The sequence below is a fragment of the Hyaena hyaena genome, unplaced genomic scaffold, assembly GCF_003009895.1.
Source record: "Hyaena hyaena isolate Hyena2069 unplaced genomic scaffold, ASM300989v1 scaffold_1582, whole genome shotgun sequence".
Taxonomy (NCBI): domain Eukaryota; kingdom Metazoa; phylum Chordata; class Mammalia; order Carnivora; family Hyaenidae; genus Hyaena; species Hyaena hyaena.
Window position 1 is genome coordinate 254,987 of NW_024082216.1, and position 23,732 is coordinate 278,718.

The 23,732-nt window shown below is 41.5% G+C and overlaps 1 long non-coding RNA gene across 1 annotated transcript; it reads left to right on the forward strand.

Annotated features, from left to right (window-relative positions):
- The first annotated feature begins 9,233 nt into the window (after positions 1 to 9,233).
- LOC120226075 lies at positions 9,234 to 19,519 on the forward strand. The gene is made up of 3 exons (XR_005526935.1): positions 9,234 to 9,365; positions 15,759 to 15,854; positions 19,453 to 19,519. It is a non-coding gene; the product is annotated as an uncharacterized LOC120226075 (long non-coding RNA).
- The last annotated feature ends 4,213 nt before the right edge of the window (positions 19,520 to 23,732 follow it).

Consider the following 23,732-nt stretch of genomic DNA (forward strand, 5'->3'; position numbering starts at 1 on the left):
AGTGAAATAAGTCAGAAGCCAAATAAATACCATATGATTCCACTCATGGGGAGTCTAAAAAAAAAAAAAAAGCTCATAGATACAGAGAACTCGTTACTGGTTGCCAGTGAGTAGCAGAGAGTGGGAGGAAAATGGGTGAAGGGGGTCAAAAGGTACAAACTTCCAGTTATGAAATAAATCATGAGTTGTAATGTGGAGTATGGCAACTCTAGTTCCTACTGTATTACATATTGAAAAGTTGCTAAATGAGTAAATCTTAAAAGTTCTCATCACAAGGAAAAAATTATGTAACTGTGATGAAGAATGTTAAACTTACTGTGGTGATAATTTTGCAATATATACAGATTTTGAATCATTATGTTGTAAACCTGAAACTAATACCACTGACCCTAACACAGGTTATAGAGCCGCCAACTCAATGCACAATCAAAAATCCACATGTAATTTTGACTCCACAAAAACTTAACTACAAATAGCTGACTATTGACTGGAAGCCTTACCAACAACATCAACAGTTGATTAGCACATATTTTGGATATTATATTATTATATACTATATTCTTATAATAAGTAAGCTACAGAAAATAAAATGCTATTAAGAAAATCATAAAAAGGGGCGCCTAAGTGGCTCAGTCGGTTAAGCGTCCAACTTTGGCTCAGGTCATGGTCTCACAGTTCATGAGTTCAAGCCCTGCATCGGGCTCTTTGCTGACACCTCAGAGCCTGGAGCCTGCTTCAGATTCTGTATCTCCCTCTCTCTCTGCCCCTCCCCTACTTGCACTCTCTTTCTGTCTCTCAAAAATAAATAAACATTAAAAGAAAAAAAAAAGAAAATCATAAAAAATGGGGCGCCTGGGTGGCTCAGTCAGCTGAGTGTCCAATTTCAGCCCAGGTCATGATCTCATGGTTCATGGGTTTGAATCCTGCATTGAGCTCTGTGCCCACAGCTCAGAGCCTGGAGCTTGCTTCAGATTCTCTCTCTGCCCCAACCCTATTTGCACGCTCTTTCTCTCTCAAAAATAATAAATAAAAAACATTTTTAAAAATTAAAAGAAATCATTAGTAGTATAATGATGTAATTATTCTGTATGATTATATAATTCTTATATAACTATATTATTAACAAATATGTAATAATTACTAATCATTAATGTTTTGGCTGGTGCAAACTATTATAATCAATGTAAGTGAAGTTAAATGATTACATGTAGTTTGGACTCAGTATAAGCAAGCTTTATGGCTTGAATTAAAGAATGGTCAGGTCCAGAAATTTTATGTGAGTCGTCTACAATCCCTTACACGTAAAATTTTTTATTTGAGCATTTTTAAAAACCTTCCAATTTTCTTTTTATAGTTGACAAAAACTAAGACCAAAATAAAATTTCTTCTACACATCTATGAAAGATGCCAAGAAGTATAAGGCATGGCCCCATCTCCAGAAGCTTACAGTGGTACACTGGTGATGATGACGATGATAATGATAATGACAATTGATACCACCTGAGGGGCTGGAGGCAATGAGACTTGATTTCTTGTAAAATGACAGCTGGTGAGGCACCTGGTTAGAGCTGGGGCTCAGCTGGTTAAGCGACTGACTTTGGCTCAGGTTATGATCTCGCTGTTTGTGGGTTCGAGCCCCGCGTCAGGCTCTGTGCTGACAGCTCAGAACCTGGAGCCTGCTTTGGATTCTGTGTCTCCTTCTCTCTCTGTCCCTTCTTCACTCACACTGTCCCTCTCTCTCAAAAAAATAAATATTTATAAAATAAACAATAAGTAAAAAACTAATCAGCTGGGATTCCATACTGTTGATCAAGGACAACTGGGGCACCACTTCCTTGAAACAAGCACTTCACACCCGTAATAAAGTCTGCCTTCTGACAGAACACATAAATATGCTTACACGACACCCAGCCAATTAGCCCGATATCTCCAGACCTCAGAGACTCTGCTTTATTTTATTTTTTTAAAGTCAGTGGAGAGCCCAACGCAGGGCTCAATCTCACCAAACGTGAGATCATGACCTGAGCTGAAATCAAGAGCCAGATGCCCAACCGACTGAGCCCCCCAAGTGCCCCAGAGACTCTGCTTTCTTAATAGACACCTCGTTCTCCAAGTCTCATTCTTGGAGCCACATCAATCAACTCAGTTATTAGGTTCTTCTTTGTTGTATGCATTAAGAATTGTTGGTAGTCGTAAGATTTTAGAGGTAGATTTAAAGTAGAAGGAATGATCCAAGACCAAAGAGAAAGAAAGAGATTGATTTAAAGGGGAAAGCGGCAAAAGCAACCAAATGCCTTGTGCCGGATGCATGACAAGCATACTTGGGTGATACGCAGCCAGTGTTATTAATTTTATTTTTATGTGTGCCCTTGAGTTGGGTTACTTTACCATTAGAAGGCCAAGAGCTTGCCTTTCTCATCCTTGAGAAGTCACCAGTCTTGATAATGTTCAGGTATTACCTATTTGGCTAATTCCTCTTTGGCAAACAATATACAGAATTAATGGTTGGACTTCAGTGAGCGCTCCCTAGTTATAAATTAGAATCTCTTAGATTACACTGTGCTTTGTTTATGCTGCCATTTATGATGCCCACACTATCACCGGCCCCAATGTTACCATTAGCGTGGGTACAACTTGAAGTACCCCATGCCTCCTTGGGTATTACACGTTAATTTCAACTTGTTAATGACTGCAGTGTTTGGGTTGTGAATGGAATGGGACTCTTTCATTAGGGTAATTTACAGTCCAATGTCCATTTATTTTAGAAGAGATTGAAATTATTGACAGGCTAAAGTTAATTTGTAACTTGCAAGTAAGAGATCTTACAGCTTTGAGCACAAAGTATGATACTTCGGTTGAACTGTAAGTACAGGGTCTATCGACAATTTGGTATCTAAAGATCCTTCCAATGGCCAAGAGGATGCTTTCTCCAGACCTGATTGGTACCAGTTGGAAAAGCAGTGCTTTTTATATTAAGAAATTTGAATTTCATTTAAGAGGCTCAAAGGGAGACAATTCGGTACATTTGATGTAGGATATGCAAATTAGGGCTATTCACTACTTTCTTGTGCTTTTCAACACAAAGTGAGCCCCTGAGAAACATCCTGGTAGGAGTATAGATTACTGCTGTCATACAAACAGTAAAAGAAAAGAAGGTTGGAACTTCAGTGATCATATTTTCACAATATTGAGTGGTGATTATCCTCCTAATAAGTATAAAAGGGATTATAAGTTTTACTAGTCAGGTCATTAGCTGCAAGAAATAATTGTTATTTGAACGATGAGAAAAAATTTGTCAGTCTGCATTTTCAGGCTAATTTGCGTTTCACTTTGAGGGTAGAAAAGAATCATGATAATTTTAATGTTTTTTTATTCTATTTTGCGGGGAGAGAGAATGAGAGAGACAGACAGACACACAGACAGAGACGGAGCACAATCAGGGGAGGGGCAGGAGAGAGGAGGACACAGACTCTGAGGCAGGCTCCGGGCTCTGAACTGTCAGCACAGAGCCCAATGCAGAACTCGAACTCGAGCAGTGAGATCATGACCAGAGCCAAAGTTGGACGCTTAACCAACTGAGCTACCAGACGCCCCAAATCATGATAATTTTAAATATGTAACAGACAATGCCTGCATTTCATGGTATTTTTCTGGGAAGCTTAGGTGAAAGATTTTCACATCCTAAATTACTTATTAGAGAAACCAACTCTTGTCATACTGGGGTGGGAATCCAGTGGTGAGCGGCAGTATGTGGTCGGTGTGGGTAAACTTTTACAAATAAGTTGTAACTGTAAAACTGTGCTGTGTGGACTGATTGTGGAAGATCAACATACCACGGGTCCTAACACAGACCTAGGCATACACAGGTCCTAAAATAAACCAGGTGTTATGCAGTGAACTGTGTCCCCTCAAATTCATATGTGGAAGCCCTAACCCCCTTGGAATGTGGCTGTATCTGGCCAAAGAGGTAATTAGGTTTAAACGAGGCCTTTCGGGTGGGTCTTAGTCCTTATAAGAAGAGATTAGGACACAGCGAGAGAGACCAGGGGTGCCGTGCACAGAGGGACAGCCCTGGGAACCGGAAGCGGGGGCAGCCATCTGCAAAACAAGGCCAGCAGCAGCAGCAACCAACCCTACGGACACTTCGATCATGGACTTCCAGCCTCCGGAACTGTGAGAAAATACATTTCTGTCGTTTAAACCACCGAGGTTGTGCTATTTTATTTTGGCAGCCCTAGGAAACTCATACACTGAGGATTAAGGAAGGCTTCCTGGAGGAAGGGGTGGCGAGGCTAAGAGGACAGTGGGAAAGGCCCTTTCAGAACAAGGAAAGGGGCCTAGCGGGAAGAGAGACCATGGTACCTGCCAGTGTCTTGAAGGGCGTGAAAGATGCCTGGAGCACAACGTGCAAGTGAGGAGGGCAAGAGAAGGCAAGTGTCATGGACATTTGTCATATTTGGCTGTCCCACATCCGAACACCCTTCCCATTTTAGGAGAATCCCAAACTCGGTGGGAGGAAGCTTAAGGACAGCAATACGCTGTCTTTATGCTCCCTGGAAGCCAGAACGTATATTGACCTAAACCCATTCGGCTCATGCTCCCTGACTCTGACTCTGGATGGAGAAACATGAAGGGCAGGATGGTTAGAAATTGTACACGCTGTCTGTGATAGAACCTAATGTCCAGTGGCAGGGAGGAAAGTGCCAGAAACAACTGAACACAGCCACATGGCATCAAGAATTCAATGACAAGATGACAGGTATCAAGTCGAGGGCAGGACAAGGTGGCCAGACAGCAGAGCCCAGGGGCAGCAGGCTAAGCAAGGGGACCAGCTTTCCCTGGTTTGCCCAGGATTTTCCTCGTTTAGTAATTGAAAATCCCTCATCCTGGGAACTTCCTCAGTCCTGAGCACACTGCGAGGGTGGCGCTCCATAATTTAGGCAGATTGTTCCTGAGATATAATTTTGACTGACTCCCTGGGCTTATTTTGTTTTTCCAAGCCTTATTCCTCAGCCTCTCTGACAATTCTGTGAGTTACCTGACATGTTTCCAACAAAAATCCTTTTCTGCTTAAGGTAGCATAAATTGGTTTTTCTTGGCCGCAGCAAAGAATCCTGAGTACTGGGACTATGAAGGGCCTTATAAACAACGTTACGAGTTTAGACTTCGTCCAGAGGTCAGGGCAGAGTGGGGAGTGAGGGCACCAAAATGTTCTAAGCAGGGAAGACTGTGATCAGATGATCGCTTTGGCTACAGTGTGACAATAAATTGAATGAGAGCAAGATGGAAGAGTAAAGAGGAAGTGGTGAGAAAGGTTAGGAAGCTATGGTAACCCGACAGACGAGAGGAGGCGGTTGCCCAGCCCCTCTTGGAGGCAGGGAGACTGAGAGAAGTCGAATGGCTGGAGACAAATGTGGCAGGCTAGACAGCATTACTGATGGATGTCACACAACAGAGACCTTTAAGAACACTGACCTTGGGATCTTGAGAGCATCATCCTACGACGCAAGCCAGACCCATCCTCCACCATCTTGCACTGAACGTCCACAATCCTGGTGCTCATTTGCTCCTGTGCCAGCCACTGTCAGTGACCTGCAGCTGCCATCAACAGCTGGCCGTGAAGAAAGGCAACATGGCGTCTCTCTTTCCGGCTCCAGCAGAATTCTGTTAGGACTGTGTGCCCAAGCCCTCCCAGAGAGTGTCTGGGCCACATCCCTCCCCTCTCACATTCCTGTTTTCCGTGGGCCAGGCATTCCAGTCCGCAGTCATACATACCCTGGCCCAAACTTCCCCCAAGTCCTCTGGAATTTTTCTCCTGGGATTGATAGTTTCCCCACATCTTACAACTCTTTTCCCAGTATTCTCCCATCTCTCTGCTTTAATGGGGGAAACTGGCCATCCTCTGAAGACCACACTTCTCGTGAAGGCTGTGAGATTACTCTCTCACAGCTCAGGGATCTCAGAGTCAGAAAGTAGGGCCAGGAGTTAGTTTCTCTTGGACTTCCCCACACTGCTTCCTGACCATCAGTCCTTACCCTCTAGCAAGCCTCCCGTGGCTGTGAGTCTCAGGCCATCTGGTGTACTTTTCTTCAAACCTCTTCCAACTTTCTCCTTGCTCTGCCTCTTTTTTTCCCCCCACCAGGCTCAGCATACCTTATTACAGTGACTTCAACTGCGGACTCCTAATCTCAAATGGCTTCCTCCAGATTGTGCCTGTCATCAAACCCTGGCCTTGTTACCATCTTAGAACCGCACTACTTTCAGCATCGCCCACTCAGAAAGCCTACGCTCCCACCTGTTGAAGTAATCCTGTTGCAATTGTTCTTCCGAGCCCATCAGCACTTCTGACCTGACCCCTCGACTTTCTTCTTATTCATCAGCTCCCTTCAGTTCGGTTCCCTTATCATCCATATTAAATTTCACATCTACTCTTTTTACTCTGCCCTTTCTTTGCAACTGCCTAACAGATTCCAACCCTGGATGAATCTGCCATTGCATTTTTTATGTCTGTGCTTATTGAAGATCCAATGGAGAAAATGGGACCCAGAGAGTACCACACAACAGGGCAGATGAGCATCACTACAAATTCATGACCACCATTCGGTGAAAGGGCTCTTGCTACATCAACAGTGACCTTCATACTGCCAAACACAACTTGCTTGATCTCTTATCAACATGAACATCACCGTCCGTCCCTTCTTTTTGACTCAGTTTCTTCCTTTAGCTTCTCTTACTTTCATTTTCCTGGTTTTGCTTCAGTGTGTCGGGCTATTAAAGACAATCATTTCGGGCTCTTTTTCTATAAAACCTTAAAATTGTAAGTTTCTAAGGCTAAGTTCCAGGCTCTCTTTTCTGGTCTCTCCACATCCTCCTCCTCAGTAACAACCTCACCCACTCCCAGGCTTCAAATCCATCAATTCTGGGAGGCTGTGAATCCCAAGCATGTACCTCCAGATGGAATCTCTTTTCTGAGCTTTATATCTCTATATACAGCTGCCCACTCAAACACCTCTATTTGCACATTTTACAGATATCTGAAATTCAACATGTTCATGTTCAAAATTTATTTCCTTTCTCAAATCTGCTTCTCCCCTAGTGTTCTCCACATTAATAAGTGGTACTAGCTTTCACCCCATTGTTTATGCCAAACATAAGATTCATGTTTGTTGTTCTCATTCACCTGTGCCTCTATATGTAATTAATTACCAGCCCTGGCAATTTCTTCAATAAACAATTATTGAGAGCCAACTATTTTCAGGCACTTCCCCAGGCACTGGGGGATCATCTACAACAAAAAAGACAAAATGTCTGTTCTTCGGAGCTTTTACTTGAGAAATACAAGCGATGTGACCCTAACATTTTGTCTGGCAATATAGGTGTATGTGCAATAAGTAGTAGCTGCATTACAATATTTAAAATGAATGAGATGATTGACCACTCTCTGGGTAAGTAACTGTACCACGCTTCAAGAGCAGGCAAATATAAAGGAAATTTAATTTGTTTCTGATAATTTTTTTGAGAAAGCTAGAAATGTATAGAAGAGATAATAAAAATTGTCTTATACATTGAAGTACAATAACTTGAGTGAAGGGTTATACAGCGTTCACTAATTAATTCAACAAATACATAGTAAACATATGCTTTGAGCTAGACATTGCAGGTACGATGCTAGATACGATGAAAAATCGTGTAAGAGTTTACCCTCTTTCCAGGCTAACAATCTAACATAGTTTCCTACGTGCTGGCAGAAAGTACTTGAATCAGAGACAGAAGACTTTTACTATTCACAGCATGGCCAGCAGCGCGAGCTTCATATTCCCTTCAGTTCTTTGCGCCCAAGTCCCATGATGGTAGCCCGGGGCGGGGGGGGGGGTGGTGCCGCAAATGCAGCGGGTTTGTATCGCAGCTGAGGGACCCTGAATCCAGGAAACCTCTGCCTTTCATCATGGACTGCAGGCCAACGTGCCCAGGCTTTGCCTCCGAGGGCAACATTAAATCTTTAATACCCTGGACAGCCACAAACCTGACTTTGGCATGGGAGGGTGATGGTCATCTCAATCTTCCAAAGCTGTTTCCTATACAAATACCCTTGAAGAAATAATAGTTCTGTTGGTCAGCGTGCCCCACAGAAAGAGAACCAAAAGAATGCATATATAAAGAGAGACTCTAAGGAACTGACTTCTGTAATTGAGGGACTGACAAGCCCCACATCTGTAGGGCAGACCAAAAGGCTGGAGACCTAAGGAAGAGGTGATGTGGCAGCCGGGGTCTGGAGACAGTCTGGGGGGAGGGCTCCCTCCTCTTCCAGGGACCTCAGTCTTTTCTCTGGAGTCTGTCAACGGATTGGATGAGGCCCACCTGCATTATGGAGGGTAATCTGCTGTACTCCGAGTCTACCACATCTTAAAAAATCCTCACAGCAACACCTGTCCTGGTGTTTGATAAAACACAAAACAAAACAAAACCCTAGATACTATGGACTAGTCCAGTTGAGTCATTAAGTTAACTGCAGCAGTAGTCCAGGAATTCATTACGATACTGTCTCCCAACAGATACTTAATGTTCGAAACTCATTAATTATGGTGTCTACAATTTCCCCTGCATGATCCCCAACATTTAAAACAAACTAATGATATTAAGCAATTATGAATTTGTCATTCATACTATGCCTTGTTTACATTTTTACTAGGAAACCTGGTTCTAGGTGGTTGGGACACAGTTTCAGCGCTTGCCGTTCAAGGCACTCGTCAGACGAGAGTAATTACGAGCTCGGACAGGTGAGCACAGGACGCTGGGGGAACACGTCACGCAGACAGTGGGGAGGAGGAAAAAAGGAGCTGAGGCCTCCAAGACAGGGGTCTCAGCAGAGTGACCGCAGGGAGGCCGTGATGACACGGAACCCTGGCTTCAAGCTCACAAGAGGGGCGTGGTGGCTCGAGCAGACATGTTATAATAACCTCATATCATCCCTGGGTCAACCTGGCTGACTTGATCCGGATTTCACCCTGGCGGATTTCTTTCCTTCCAGGTCTCCACGTAGCGGCGGGGCGACGGGAGCCCCTCCCCCATCCCTTCTCCCACGCCGCCTGCCCCGCCTCCACCCGCGTCCGGCTCGGGGCTGGCCGCGCCCCACAGGGCAGACCACGCCCCCAACAGCGCCAGGCCACGCCCCTCCCCTCCGGTTCCGCCCCCTCCCCTCCCCCGCGCTGGCGCGGAGGACTGTGGGAGCCGCTTCCTTGGATTCCGCGCGTGGCAACGGCTTGGCGCGGCGCTCGGGCCTGCGCGGGCCCTCAGTAGACTACTTTCTCGAGAAAGCCGCGTCGTCCCCGCTCGACCCGCGGCCGCCCCGCTCCCCTCACCGCGAGGTAGGAGAAGGGCCTCGGGACAAAGAGCGCCTGGGGCCGGCGCGGACGGCGCGGCGCAGGGCCCGCGGCGGGCGGCGCTCCCGAGGCCGGCCCCTCAGGGCGCGCCCCCCGCGCGGGTCCTCGCCGCGCCCGCGGGGCCGGGGCGTCGTTTGCGGAGGGGCCCCGCCCGCCCGCCGGCACCTCCGCCCCGCCCGGCCGGGGCTTCGCAGGCCCCGCGTCTGGCCCCGCGAGGGCTGCGCGTCGGCTCCCCCCGGCTGCTGGCCGCCTGGGCGGGGCCGCTGCGCGCGCCGTGCGGAACGGCTGCCCCGCCTCGCGGTCGCGCTGCCGCCGCGACGCTGGAACCGGCCGGGACCCGGCCACCGGCTGCGGAGGTCCTCGCAGGCTCGCCGTGCGTGCGCGCGCCCGTGCGAGGCCTTTGAGAAGTTCTGACACGGGGTTTAATTCGTGAAATCAGAGAACGCGCAGCAGAAGGCGTGAGCCAGTTCTCAGCCCCGCAACGATGACCCTGAATTCCAAAGACTTGAAGTGCCGTGTTTCCAAGATTCTTTCTGCGGCTGAAATTCCACTTTTCCTTTTACCGGGTGCATTTTCTGGTGTGAGTTTGGAGGAACTACAGCAGGCGTGTTGGATGCAGACTGTCCACCGTAGTCAGGGAAGAGTGTCATACAAACAAAAAACCAAAAAACTTCAACATTAAAAAAAAAAAGTGCTGCTGGCATTTTATCTGTATGCCCAGATTGTTTCAACGCGAATGGCTCGTTAGGTGTGTAAAGCGCTTTCGAAAGGTTGGGGAATCCAGGTCATGATCTCACGGTTCGTGGGTTCGAGCCCCGCGTCGGGCTCTGTGCTGACAGCTCAGAGCCTGGAGCCTGCTTAGGATTCTGTGTCTCCCTGTGTCTCTGACCCTCCCCTGCTCACGATGTCTCTCTCTCTCTCTCTCTCTCTCTCTCTCTCTCTCTCAGAAATAAATAAGACGTTAAAAAAAAAAGAAAGAAAAGAAAGCTTGGGGAATCCGGAAAACCGCAGTTGTATTTATTTGTTCCGCCCACCACAGCCCCCACCTGTGGGTCCTCCGCTTCATCCTTCCTGGCCTCACTTTCTACATCTTTAGAATTAATCTGCCCACTGCAGGTCTGTTCAGCAAAAGCCTCAGCTGTAAACTAATCCCAGCGTGGTTGCAACCCTGCAGGAGGGAGATGGCTAATTCTAAACGTTGCTTGTTTTCGGGACACGCGCGTAAGAGCCGACCTACGTAGGGCTCCTAATGAGTCCCTTTAGCACAGTGGTCCTCCAAGAGTGTCGTCAGCAAGGCGTGGGAACTTTCTGGAAACTCACTCTGTCAGGGGTAAAGGCGGTGGTGATGACTTCCACCGGCGACTTAAGGAGCCCAAACTCTGCTGGCGGGTGAGAAACTATTTCAACAAGCCCTTAGGCTTGTCATGCACGTTAAAGTTGGAGAGCCACTGGTTTAGCATTGTGAGCTAAAAGTTTTTAAGTTACAATATTTTCTGTATGTTATACCAATGACTTTAAAATTTTTTAAGTATGTTTGCTTTTTTCCTTTAAAGTTTATTTGAGTCCCCACTGTCACTGTCAGAGCTGAACCTCGACATAACGATTTGAGCCGAAATCAAGAATTGGACATTTAACGACTGAGCCACCCCGGTGCCCCTATTTTTAAAACTTCTATTTATTGAAGTATAGTTGACATACATATTAAAAATTCGTTTTTAATGTGTATTTATTTTTGAGAGAGAGACAGAGTGCGAGCAGGGGAAGGGGAGAGAGAGAGAGGGAGGCACAGAATCTGAAGCAGCTCAAGGCTCCGGGCTGTCAGCGGAGAGCTCCATGCGGGGCTGAACCCACAAACCCGGAGATCATGACCTGAGCCGAAGTCGGACGCTTAACCGACTGAGCCCCCCAGGCGCCCCATGACATGTATATTATATTAAGTTCAAGTGTGCAACATAGTGATTTGAAATTTATATGCATTGGCAGAATGATCACCACAATAAATCTATTTACCATCCCATCACCAGAGTTACTACAATATTATGACTATGGTCTGTATGCTGTAACTTATATCCCTATGACTTATTTATTTTAGAACTGGGAATTTCTCTATCAATGGCTTTTAATACCTTCGACGGTATTTGGAGTATACATTTTTTAAAAATATTTATTCATTTTTTGAGAGGGAGAGAGAGAATGTGAGTGGGAGACAGGCAGAGAGAGAGAGAGGAGACACAGAATCTAAAGCAAGCTCCAGGCTCTGAGCTGTAAGTACAGAGCCCGACGCGGGGCTCGAACCCACCAGCAATGAGATCATGACCTGAGCTGAAGTCGACGCTTAACCGACTGAGCCACCCAGGCGCCCCTGGAATATACATTTCTATCTGATATTTGCTGTCCCATAGTAGTGAATTTTCATCTTTAAAAAGTAATGAAAAATTAACTCAAAAGACCTACATGTAAGAGCTAAACCATAAAATTGTTAAAACAAGTATAAATCTTAACCTGGGATTAGGCAGTAGGTTTTTTTCAGATGAGACACTAAAAGCACAAGCAAGCAAAGAGAAAGTGGATAAATTATACATCATCAAAATTCAAAGGATACTTCAAAGGGTACTATCAAGAAAATGAAAGATAAAAATATTTGCAAATCATAAATCTGATAAGGTCTAGTATCTAGAATATATAAAGATTTTTATAACGTAGGTAAGACAACCCAATTGTTAAATGGGCAAACCATCTGAGAAGACATTTCTCCAAAGAGATACAAAATGGTCAATAAACATGACAACATCATTAGTCATCAAGGAAATGAAAGTTAAAACTACAAAGATACCATTTCATACCCATTAGAATGGCTGTAATCAAAATGAGGGACAATAAACAATTGTTGGCTAGGACATGGAGAAATTGAGACTTTCGTACATTGCAGGTGGAATATAAAATGTGCAGCCACTTTGGGAAAGTCTAGCAGCTCCTCCCAAGAGTTAAACGTAGAGTTGCTGTATGACTCAATGCCATTGCTAGGCATACACTCAATATCAATAGAATTGAAAATTTATGTCCACACTAAACGTACACAAAGGTTCATAGCAGTGTTATTTATAATAGCCATAAAGTGAAACAATCCAAATGTCCATTAACTAATATATCGATAAAATATTGTACATTCATACAATGGAATATTATTCAGCCATAAAAAAGGAATGAAGTACTGATGCATGCTACAACATGGATAACCTTGAAAACATGCTAAGTGAAAGAAGCCAGACATAAAAGGTACATATTGGATGATTCCATTTGATTGATGAAAAAAATGTGATTGATGATTCCATATGAAATGTCCAGAATTGGCAAATCCATAGAGACAAAGTAGATTAGTGCAATAGGCTAAGTGGCAGGAGGGAGGAATGAAGAGTGAATGTTAAAAGGGTCCCAAATTTCTTTTTTTTTTTTTTAATGTTTTATTTATTTCTAGGAGAGAGAGAGAGACAGCGTGAGCAGGGGAGGGTCAGAGAGAGAGGGAGTCACAGACTGAAACAGTCAGCACAGAGCCCGACGCGGGGCTCGAACCCACGAACCGTGAGATCATGACCTAAGCGAAAGTCAGACGCTTAACCGACTAAGCCACCCAGGCACCCCAAAGGCTCCCAAATTTCTTAAGTGGGTGTTGAAAATGTTCTGGAAGTAGATAGGAGTGGTAGTTGCACAACTTCGTGACTATACTAAAAATTACTGATTTGTACACCTTAAAAAGGTAAGTTTTATAGTATATGAATTATAAAAAATAATTTTACGTTTCACATAAAAATGTTTTTTAAATTTGAGAGACAGTGCGCATGTGCGTGAACAGGGGAGGGGCAGAGAGAGAGGGAGAGAGAATCCCAAGCAGGCTCCATGTTGTAATGGAGCCCTACACGGGTCGGGAACTCACAAGCCATGAGATTGTGATCTGAGCCAAAACCAGGAGTTGGACACTTAAGTAACTGAGGCACCCAGGCATCCCCACATAAAAATAATTTTTAAAAGGTTACAAGTAGCTATATATGTTTGGCATTGTACTGGGCAATAAGATTAAGCTGACATTTTTGAAGGAATTTACCAGCATACTTAAAATAGTAGCAACTTTTTAAAAAATATATATTTAGTTTTTATTTTTTAATATATTTTTTTAATTTAAGAGAGATAGCATGCATGCCTGACAGTGGGGGAAAGGAACAGAGGGAGAGGGAGAGAGAGAGTCTTTAGCAGGCTCTATGCTAACGTGGAGACTGATCGGGGGCTTGATCCCACAACCCTGGGATCTGACCTGAGCTGAAATCCAGAGTCGGACGTTCAACCAACTGAGCCACCCAAGTGCCCCTAAAAAAGATATGTATTTTAAGGTAAAGTAGTTTAGTATTACATTTCTTGGGTAGCTAGCCAGGCCCCTCCCCTAAATTGCCTAAGTTATTACTCAATTTGAAAGGTTCTGAGAATTCGTCCCAAATTCTCTGGTAATTACTGCATTTACAGTACATGTATACAGTAGTTAAATTTCTCACTTCTGTTTTACTTTGTCATCTGTTTTATTCTAAGTCTTGCCTTTTTTTCTCGATATTTTATTATGAAAATTTTCAAACGTACAGTGAAGCTTAAAGAATTTTACAGTGAACATCATACCTGTTATATAGATTCTACCATTAACATTTTCTTGTACTTCATCACATATCTTTCATTTATCTGTGTTATTTATTTAGAGAGAGTGCACGCCTGTGTGTGCATGAGCACAGGTGGGGCAGAGGAAGAGGGAGAGAGAATCTTAACATTCTCTATCTGTGTTATTTTATGCACATCAAACTGAATTACAGATATTAAGCTTTCCCTTAAGTACTTAGGTATGCATATTAATTATACTTTGATATTTACTTACAGTTTTTTCTTTCACAAAAAAATTTACAATGAAAGGAAAAATCTTAAGTATTCATTTGTGGAGCTTTTACAAGTGCGAATACCAGTGTGATCCAAACCCCTGTCAAGATACAGAATATTTATCACCCTAGAAAATTAAAAATTTTTTTAATGTTTATTTTTGGGAGAGAGAGACAGACAGAGAATGCTGGGGAGGGGCAGAGAGAGAAGGAGACATAGAACCTGAAACTAACTGGGGCGCCTGGGTGGCTTAGTCGGTTAAGCGTCCGACTTTCGCTTAGGTCATGATCTTGCGGTTCGTGGGTTCGGGCCCCATGTCAGGCTCTGTGCTGACTGCCAGCTCAGAGCCTGGAGCCTGTTTCAGAGTCTGTGTCTCCCTCTCTCTCTGACCCTCCCCTGCTCACGCTCTCTCTCTCTCTCTCTCTCTCTCTCCTAGAAATAAATAAAAATATTAAAAAAAAAAAAAGAATCTGAAACTGACTCCAAGTTCTGAGCCGTCAGCACAGAGCCCAACATAGAGCTCAAACCCACAAACCGCGAGATCATGACCTGAGACGAAGTCGGACACTTAACTGACTGAGCCACTCAGGTGCCCTACCCTAGAAAATTCTATTATCATGCCCTTTTTCATTCAATCTCCAGTCCCACGCCAAAACAGCAAACACCTTTCTGATGGTTTTCTTCAATAGTTTAGCCTATTCTAGAATTTTAAATCAATGAAACAATATATAAGGTGCTGTTTTGTGAGGGTTCTTTCACTTAACATAATTGATATTCTTCCATTTCATATGTCATCAGTACTTTTTTTTTGCTGAATAATACTTTGTTGCATAAATATGCCTCATTGCTTATCCATTCTGTTAATGGGCATCTGGTGCGTTTCTAGTTTTTGACTATTATGAATAAACTCCTGTGAACATTCTTACGTAAATATTTTTTTTTGATCCATGTATTATTCACTTCTCTCAGGTAAATACCTTAGAGTGGAATTGCTGGGTTGTAAGAAATATATGTTAATTTTATGAAACTGCCAGACTTTTTTCCAAAATTGCACTATATTACACCCCCAACAACAATGTATCTTTAGATTACTCCGTATCATTGCTGACCTGCATTGTTGGCTTGTAAATTCAGCCATTCTAGTAGGTGTGTAGTGGTTCCTGCCTGGCTTTGTAACTGACTATTACAGACCGTCTTCTGCATTTGATACTAAGCTCTTTGAAAATCAGGGCAGCTAACTGTACCTGTACTGAGTGCCTTTTAATGCAGTAGGTGTGGAATAAATGTAAAATGAGAGCAATGAACGCATGTTTTGACACCTAGTTTTGAGAATTTGATGTGAAAAAAATTAAGTCATAAAAATATGTAGCAATAAATTTGACCGGAAAGGTTGTTAAGTAGCTATACTTTATTTCATTTAAGGATTATTTTATATGCCAAGAACATACTTACACTGCTAATTTTTCATAGGTGCAAATGATGCAAAATGTGCACCTGGCCTCAGAGACAGATGAAGATGATCTTTATTCTGGTTATAATGACTACAATCCAATCTATGATACTGAGGTAAAAAAAAGAAAAAATCTAGCTTTTATGTTGGTCTTTGCTAACCAGCTGGTTCATGAAAACTTTGGATTTGAGGGTTCTGCTTTATTATCTTTAAATTAAGTAAACTGAATAAAAGCCTGGAAAAGTGATACTGCTGAAGTCTGTACTAACTTTCACTAATAATACTAATTATAGCAAAAGGGAAAATCATGAGAAAGTTCTATTTTACAACACTAGCTATCTGAATGTTTAACTAAAAAGACTTAAGTCACTTGAAGTACCTAAAATCAGTTTTTTAAATGCTCTAAATTTGAAATGTCATGTAGTGATTTTTTCTTTTAATTAAAACATACAAGCATTTTTAGAAAACTTAGGACATAGAATTAAGTATAAAGAAAAATTAAAATCACAGAAACTATTACTACCCAGAGGTAAACATTAACTAGCTTATAATGCTTATCTCACTAAACATTTTTCTATGCAAATATATGTGTATCTCTATATTTTTGGATAAAATGGTATCACATTGTGTGTACTGTTTTGTAACCTGATTTTTGTCTTTTATAAATTTCCCTTGATGTCAGCAAATCTATATCTATTTAATATTTAGTGGGATAGTAAACCAAAAGATGAAATTGTTATTAAGACAAATACTTAAATTTAAAAAACTCGAATATTTTATTTTTAAGATTTTTGATCCTCCTTGCGCTCCCTACCTCTCTCAAAATAGAGGGAGAGAAAGAGAATCCCAAGCAGGCTCTGCACTGTCAGTGCGGAGCCCAGAGCAGGACTCGAACTCAGGAACTATCAGATCATGCCTGAGCTGGAATCAAGAGTTGGCCACTTAACTGACTGAGCCACCCAGGTGCTCCAGTACTTGACTATTTTAAATCTGTTTATATCACTGTGAGAGTTTGACTTTCCAAACTGTAAAACAAAACAAAACCTTTTTATAAAGTTACCTTGAATTAGTGTGTAAAAAGAGTGAGGATGAAAGATATGATTGTTAATTTATTTGCTAGTATATACTAATCAAATATTAGCATTTATAGGACTATATAAATTTAGGAAATCTTACTCTAGAGTTTTTCATATAACTTTTAGTCATTTTTCAGTTGTTTTTTCCTCCGGAGAAAAATAGTGGTCTGTGAACGTGACAGCTAGAGGGAAAACAAGGAAAGAACTAGAAACCATTCACTTCCTCTACGTGAAATAAAATCTAGGTGATGTGATCATTTAACAGAAAATTTGAAAGGTCAGAAGATTGGAGAAAAATGATATAAATCCTGTCAGAGGTCATCTATATGAAATCTATTCTGTCACCTGGCATTTTGCCGTTTCCCCCGTCCTTTATACACAGGTGTTTCCCTTCGTGTGTGTACTGTGTACATACACAGGCATGATTATATAGACTCCTTTTTAAAAATTTGTATTAAAACATAGATGTTTTCCTAGGATTGTATAGATTTTGAACTCTCCCTCTTTTTCCCATTTATAAAAGTTATGTGTATATAAAATGTAAATGCTCGGTGTTGAAAACTAAATTACCCATAATCCCATCACTCCCAAATAACTATAACGTTTTGTTGCTTTTTCTTTCTCTTATGCATATATTTAGTTTTAGCATGTTTGGAATTGAACTAGGATTTACCTTTCTGTTTGCTTTTTTATATCCAACTACATCATAAGTAATGTCTCATGATACTAGGAATTTAAATACAGTTGACCCTCGAACCGACCCACCTCCCTTCCCCCATGTAGTCAAAAATCTACAAATAATTTTTGACTCCTCCTAGACTTAATTGCTAATAGCCCACTGTTGACCTGAAGCCTTACCAATAACAAAGTCAATTAACACATATTTTGTATGTTACAATGATATCCTTTTTCTTAATTTTTTCAGCTTTTTTAGGCCATATGTTTTGTGGGTTTTTTCAAATTGTCACCAGTCTCCAAAGAATTTCCCAATATATTTATTGGAAAAAATTATTGTATAAGTAGACCCATGGCAGTTCAAACTTGTGTTGTTCAAGGGTTAACTGTGTAATTTTAACTGCTACATTTTGTTGAATACGTATAGTTGATTAGAACTATTTTCAGATCATAGGATATTTTCAGTTTTCTGTTGTAAATAACGGCTATGCAATGAATAATTTTATACATAAACAATTTTCTCTATTTTGAGCAACATGTCCTTGGCTAAAGTCCCAGAAGTAGAATTAATAGATCATGAGTATGATCACTTTTTTTTTAAATTAATTAATTTATTTTTGAGAGAGAGAGGCAGCATGAGAAGGGGAGAGTCAGAGAGAGAGAGGGAGACAGATTCTAAAGCAGGCTCTGAGCTGTCAGCACAGAGCCCCACATGGGGCTCAAACCCATGAACGGTGAGATCATGAGCTGAGCTGAAGTCGGACGCTTAACCGACTGAGCCACCCAGGTGCCCCAAGTATGATCACTTTTAAAGCACCAGAGAAACTGATTATGCTGAAGGTTACCTTTGGCTCTATACTTCATATGAGAGTTGCCTAGTTTCCATTAATTTTATGTACTTGACATGGAAGGTTATAAAGATTATTTAAGGTAAACATTAAAGAAGGCTTAGACATAATAAAATCATGTTTAAAGTGCATTGAATTAACATCTGGATTATATAAAAGTTTTGCTTTAATTGTTTGCAAAGTTTTTAGAAGTTAATAGTGACTGTTTTTTAATTTATTGTATTTTTTTAATAATCAAGTATATTTTTGCGGGATGTAGATTGCAGTAAGGCAGAGGCAAGCCTGACAGTTGCCCATAAGATGTGTATGAAGGCTTAGAGCCAGATTCTGCGTTGCTGAAGGGGTAGGAGCTGGTCCCGAGGTGGGTGGTCGCTAAGACTGGGTGCTTTTGAGACAGTCCGAAAACGGCATCTGTCCCAGAGACCCAGGGACATTTGAATCTTGCTCTTGACTAGTATTACTTCCCTCGCGTTTTCCTGCTGAGGAATAGGAGTGCAGGCAGGAGTCAGCAAGGCATGATGACCTTTTCTTTCAGCTAAGGCTTTGGTTCCAAAAGCACAGCAGGCTGCACCCCGTGGAGCTGGAATCGCCGTGGGGAGGCTTTGCTTCGCTCTGGTCTGAATTCCACACTTTACTCCCCAGTGGAATGAAGTGTCTTAAGGTGTTTTCAGATGGGGCTGGTAGCCGTGGTCCCAGCATATGGAAGAATAGAAGGGAGGGAGAGAGGCCAGCGAGAAAAGGAGAATGTGGTTCTCGGTTCTTACTGCTCCAGCTACTGGGAAGAAAGGACCAGAAGAAAGGCCACGTCCTTGTGTACTTGATCTTTCAGCCAGCCATGATGATACCACACATTTAAACAGTGGCCAGTAACATACCCTTAAAGCTGACTGACGTTACCAAGTACTCCTCTTCCTAGAAAAGGAAGGAGCCTTGATATTTTGGGTAGTGTGATGGGGCAGCTTTGGGGGCAGGAGTCCTTGAGCCACTACCTGGATGTCAGCCGGTGGGGTAAGATGAATTATAGAGGATAATGAATACCAAACAGAAGAGTTTAAATTTATTTATTTTTTGTTTCTCACTTCATGTTGAATGTTATATTTGCCTTCTCACTTTAGGAACTAGAGAATGACACAGCTTTTCAGCAAGCCGTGAGAACTAGTCATGGCAGAAGACCTCCAGTAAGTGAATGTTTTTTGTTGTGGTAAAAAAATACATGACATAAAATTAGCCATCTTAACCATTTTTACTTATTGTATCTTATTTTTAAATTCCAGTTAGTTAACAGTGTTATATTAGTTTCAGGCACGCAGTGTAGTGAGTCGGCAATTCCACGCATCCCCTCGTGCTGATTGCAGCAAGTGTACTCCTTAGTCCTCATCACCTGTTAACTCCCTCCCCGCCCCCGTAAGCATCCGTTTGTTTTCTATAGCTGAGGCTGTTTCTTGAGTCTTTTCTTTTTTCCCCTTTGCTCATTTGTTTTGTTTCTTAAATTCCACATGTGAGTGAAATCATATGGTATTTGTCTTTCTCTGACTGACTTATTGTGGATAGCATTATATTCCCTAGTTCATCCATGTCTTTGCAAATAGATCTCATTTCATTCCTTGGCAAATAGAAAGATTTCATTCCAATATTCCATTTCACACACACACACACACACACACACACACTACATCTTTAATCCATTCATCAGGCGATGGATACTTGGGCTGCTTCTGTAATTTGGCTATTGTAAATGATGCTGCCATAAACATAGGAGTGCATATATCCCTTTGAATTAGTGTTTCTGTATCCTTTGGGTAAATACTCGGTAGTGCCATTGCTGGATCACAGAGTAGTTCTGTTTTTAACTTTCTGAGGCAGTTCCGTGCTGTTTTCCACAGTGGTTATACCAGTTTCCCTTCCCACCAACAATGCAAGAAGGTTCCTTTTCCTCCACATCCTCACCAACACCTGTTGCTTCTTGGGTTGTTGAGTTTAGCCATTCTGACAGGTGTGAGGTGATAGCTCCTTGTAGTTATGATTTGCATTTTCCTGACGGTAGGTGATGATGAGTATCGTTCCATGTGTCTGTTGGTCATCTGGATGTCTTCTTTGTAAAAATGTCTCTTCGTATCTTCTGCTATTTTTTAACAGGATTGTTTGTTGTATGGGTGGTGAGTTTTATAAGTTTTTTTTATATATTGTGGATACTAACCCTTTATTTGTTAAAACATTTGCAAATATCTTGCAAATTCCATAGGCTGTCTCTAATTCTTTTAGATTGTTTCCTTTGCTGTGCAGAAGCTTGTTTTCTTTTTTTTTTTTATGTTTATTTATTTTTGAGAGAGAGAGCGGGGGAGAGGCAGAGAGAGAGAAGAGAGAGAGGATCCCAAGCAGACTCTGCACTGAGAGCAAAGAGCCCAGTGTGGGGCTTGAACTCACAAACTGTGAGATCATCCCCTGAGCTGAAGTCAGACACTCAACCAACTGAGCCACCCAAGCACCCTGCTGTGCAGAAACTTTTTATTTTGATGAAGTCCCAACAGTTTATTTTTCCTTTAATTTCCCTTGCCTCAGGAGACCTATCTAGAAAAAAGTTGCTATGGCCGATGCCAGAGAAATTACTGCCTATGTTTTCTTAAAGGATTTTTAGGGTTTCAGGTCTCACATTTAGGTCCTTAATCCATTTTGAGTTTATTCTTGTGTATTGTAAAAGAGTGTTCCAGTTTCATTCTTTTGCATGTGGCTGTCCAGTTTTCCCAACACCATTTGTCGAAGAGACTGTCTTTCTCCCATTGGATATTCTTTCCTTCTTTGTTGAAGATGAATTGACCATATAGTTGTGAGCTCATTTCTGGGTTTTCTATTCTGTTCCATTGATCTATGTGTATATTTTTGTGCCAGTACCATACTGTTTTGATTACTACAGCTCTATAATATAACTTAACATCCAGAGTTGTGGTGCCTCCAGCTTTTCTTTTTCAGGATTACTTTGACTATTTGGAGTCTTTTATGCTTCCATAAAAATTTTAGGATTGTTTGTTCTAGTTCTGTGTAAAATGCTGTTGGTATTTTGATAGGGATTGCATTAAATGTGTAGATTACTTAGGGTAGTATAGACATTTTAACAATATTTGTTCTTCCAATCCATGAGCATGGAATGTCTTTCCATTTCTTTTGTCGTCTTCAGTTTCTTTCATCAGTGTTTTATAGTTTTTAGAGTACAAGTCTTTCACCACTTTGGTTAGGTTTATTCCTAGGCATCTTATTATTTTTGGTATAATTTTAAGTGGGATTGATTCCTTAATTTGTCTTTCTGCTGTTTCATTATGGGAAGGTAGAAATGCAAGACATTTTTCTATATTGATTTTGTGTTTTGTGATTTTACTGATTCGTTTATCAGTTCTAGCAGTTTTTTGGTGATCTTTCGGGTTGTTTAATTTTTTTTATGTTTTATTTATTTCTGAGAGAGAGAGAGAGCGTGAACAGGGGAGGGTCAGAGAGAGAGGGAGATATTGAAACAGGCTCCAGGCTCTGAGCTAGCTGTCAGCACCAAGCCCGACGCAGGGATCGAACCCACGAATTGTGAGATCATGACCCGAGCCGAAGTCGGATGCTTAACCGACTGAGACACCTAGGGACCTCAGGTTTTGTATATAAAGTATCATGTCATCTGCAAATAGTAAAAGTTTTACTTTTTGCTGATTTGGATACCTTTTATTTCTTTCCATTTTCTGATTGGTGTGGCTAGGATTTCCAGTACTCTGTTAAATAAAAATGGTGAGAGTGGACATCCCTGTCTTATTCCTAATGTAGAGGAAAAGCTCTCAGTTTCCCCCATTTAGGATGATGTTAGCTGTGGGTTTTTCATATATGGCCTTTATTATATTGAGGTATGTTGCCTCTAAACCTACTTTGTTGAGGGCTTTTATCATGAATGGATGTTGTACTGTGTCAAATTCTTTTTCTGCATCTATTGAAATGATCATACGGTTTTTATCCTTTCTCTTATTAATGTGATGTATCATGTTGACTGACTTGCAAATATTGAACTACTCTTGCAACCCAGGAATAAATTCCACTTGATTGTCATGGATTTTTTTTTTTTAATGTATTGTTGAATTCAGTTTGCTCCTATTTTGTTGAGTACTTTTGCATTTGTGTTCATCAGAGATATTGACCTGTAGTTCTCTCTTTTATTTATTCTATTATTTTATTATCTTTTTTAATGTTTATTTTTGAAAGAACGTGTGAGCCAGGGAGGGGCAGAGAGAGAGGGAGACACAGAATCTGAAGCAGGCTCCAGGCTCTGAGCTGTCAGCACAGAGCCTGCTGCTGGGCTTGAACTCATGAACCATAAGATCATGACCTGAGCTGAAGTTGGATGCTTAACCCACTGAGCCCCCCAGGAACCCCTGGAGTTCTCTCTTTTAGTGTTGCCTTTATCTGGTTTTGGTATCAGGATGATGCTAACCTCATAGAATACATTTGGAAGCTTATCCTTCTGGTTCTATTTTTTGGAATAGTTTGAGCTGTTAAATATTTGGTAGAATTTGCCTATGAAGCCATCTAGTCCTGGAGTTTTGTTTTTTGGGAGTTTTTTGATTACTGATTTAGTTTCTTGGCTGGTTATTGGTCTGTTCAAATTTTCTATTTCTTACTGTTTCAGTTTTGGTAACATATGTTTCTGGGAATTTATCCACTTCTTTTAGATTGTCAAATTTATTGACCTATAGCTTTTCATAATATTCTCTTAAAATTGTACTTTTGTGTGTTGGTTGTTATTTTTCCTCTCTCATTTGTGATTTTATTGATTTGAGTCCTTTCTCTTTTTTTCTTTTTAAGCCTGGCTATAGTTTCATTGATTTGATCTATTGTTTTTTTAGTTTCTATATCATTTATTTCTGTTCTGATCTTTATTATTCATTCCTTCCTTCTGCTGGTTTATTCTTTGTACTTTTCCTAGCTCCTTTAGATGTAAGGTTCGGTTTTTTCTTGCTTCTTGAGGTATGCCTGTATTGCTCTATACTTCCACCTTAGAGCCGCTTTTGCTACATCCCAAAGGTTTTGGACCGTTGTGTTTTCATTTCATTTGTTTCCGTGTACTTTTTTATTCCTTCTTTTATGGCCTGGTTGACCCATTCATTGTTTATGTAAGTTCCAGGCATTTGTGGTCTTTCCAGATTTTTCTTGGTGGTTGACTTCTAGTTTCATAGTGTTATGGTCAGAAAAGGTATATAGAAGACTTCAGTCTTCATGAATTGGTTGAGGCCTGTTTCGTGCCCTAATATGTGATCTGTTTTGGAGAATGGTCTGTGTGTACTTGAAAAGAATGTGTATTCTACTGTTTAGGATGGAATATTCTGAATGTATCTGTTAAATCCATCTGTTCTTGTCTGTCATTCAAAGTCGT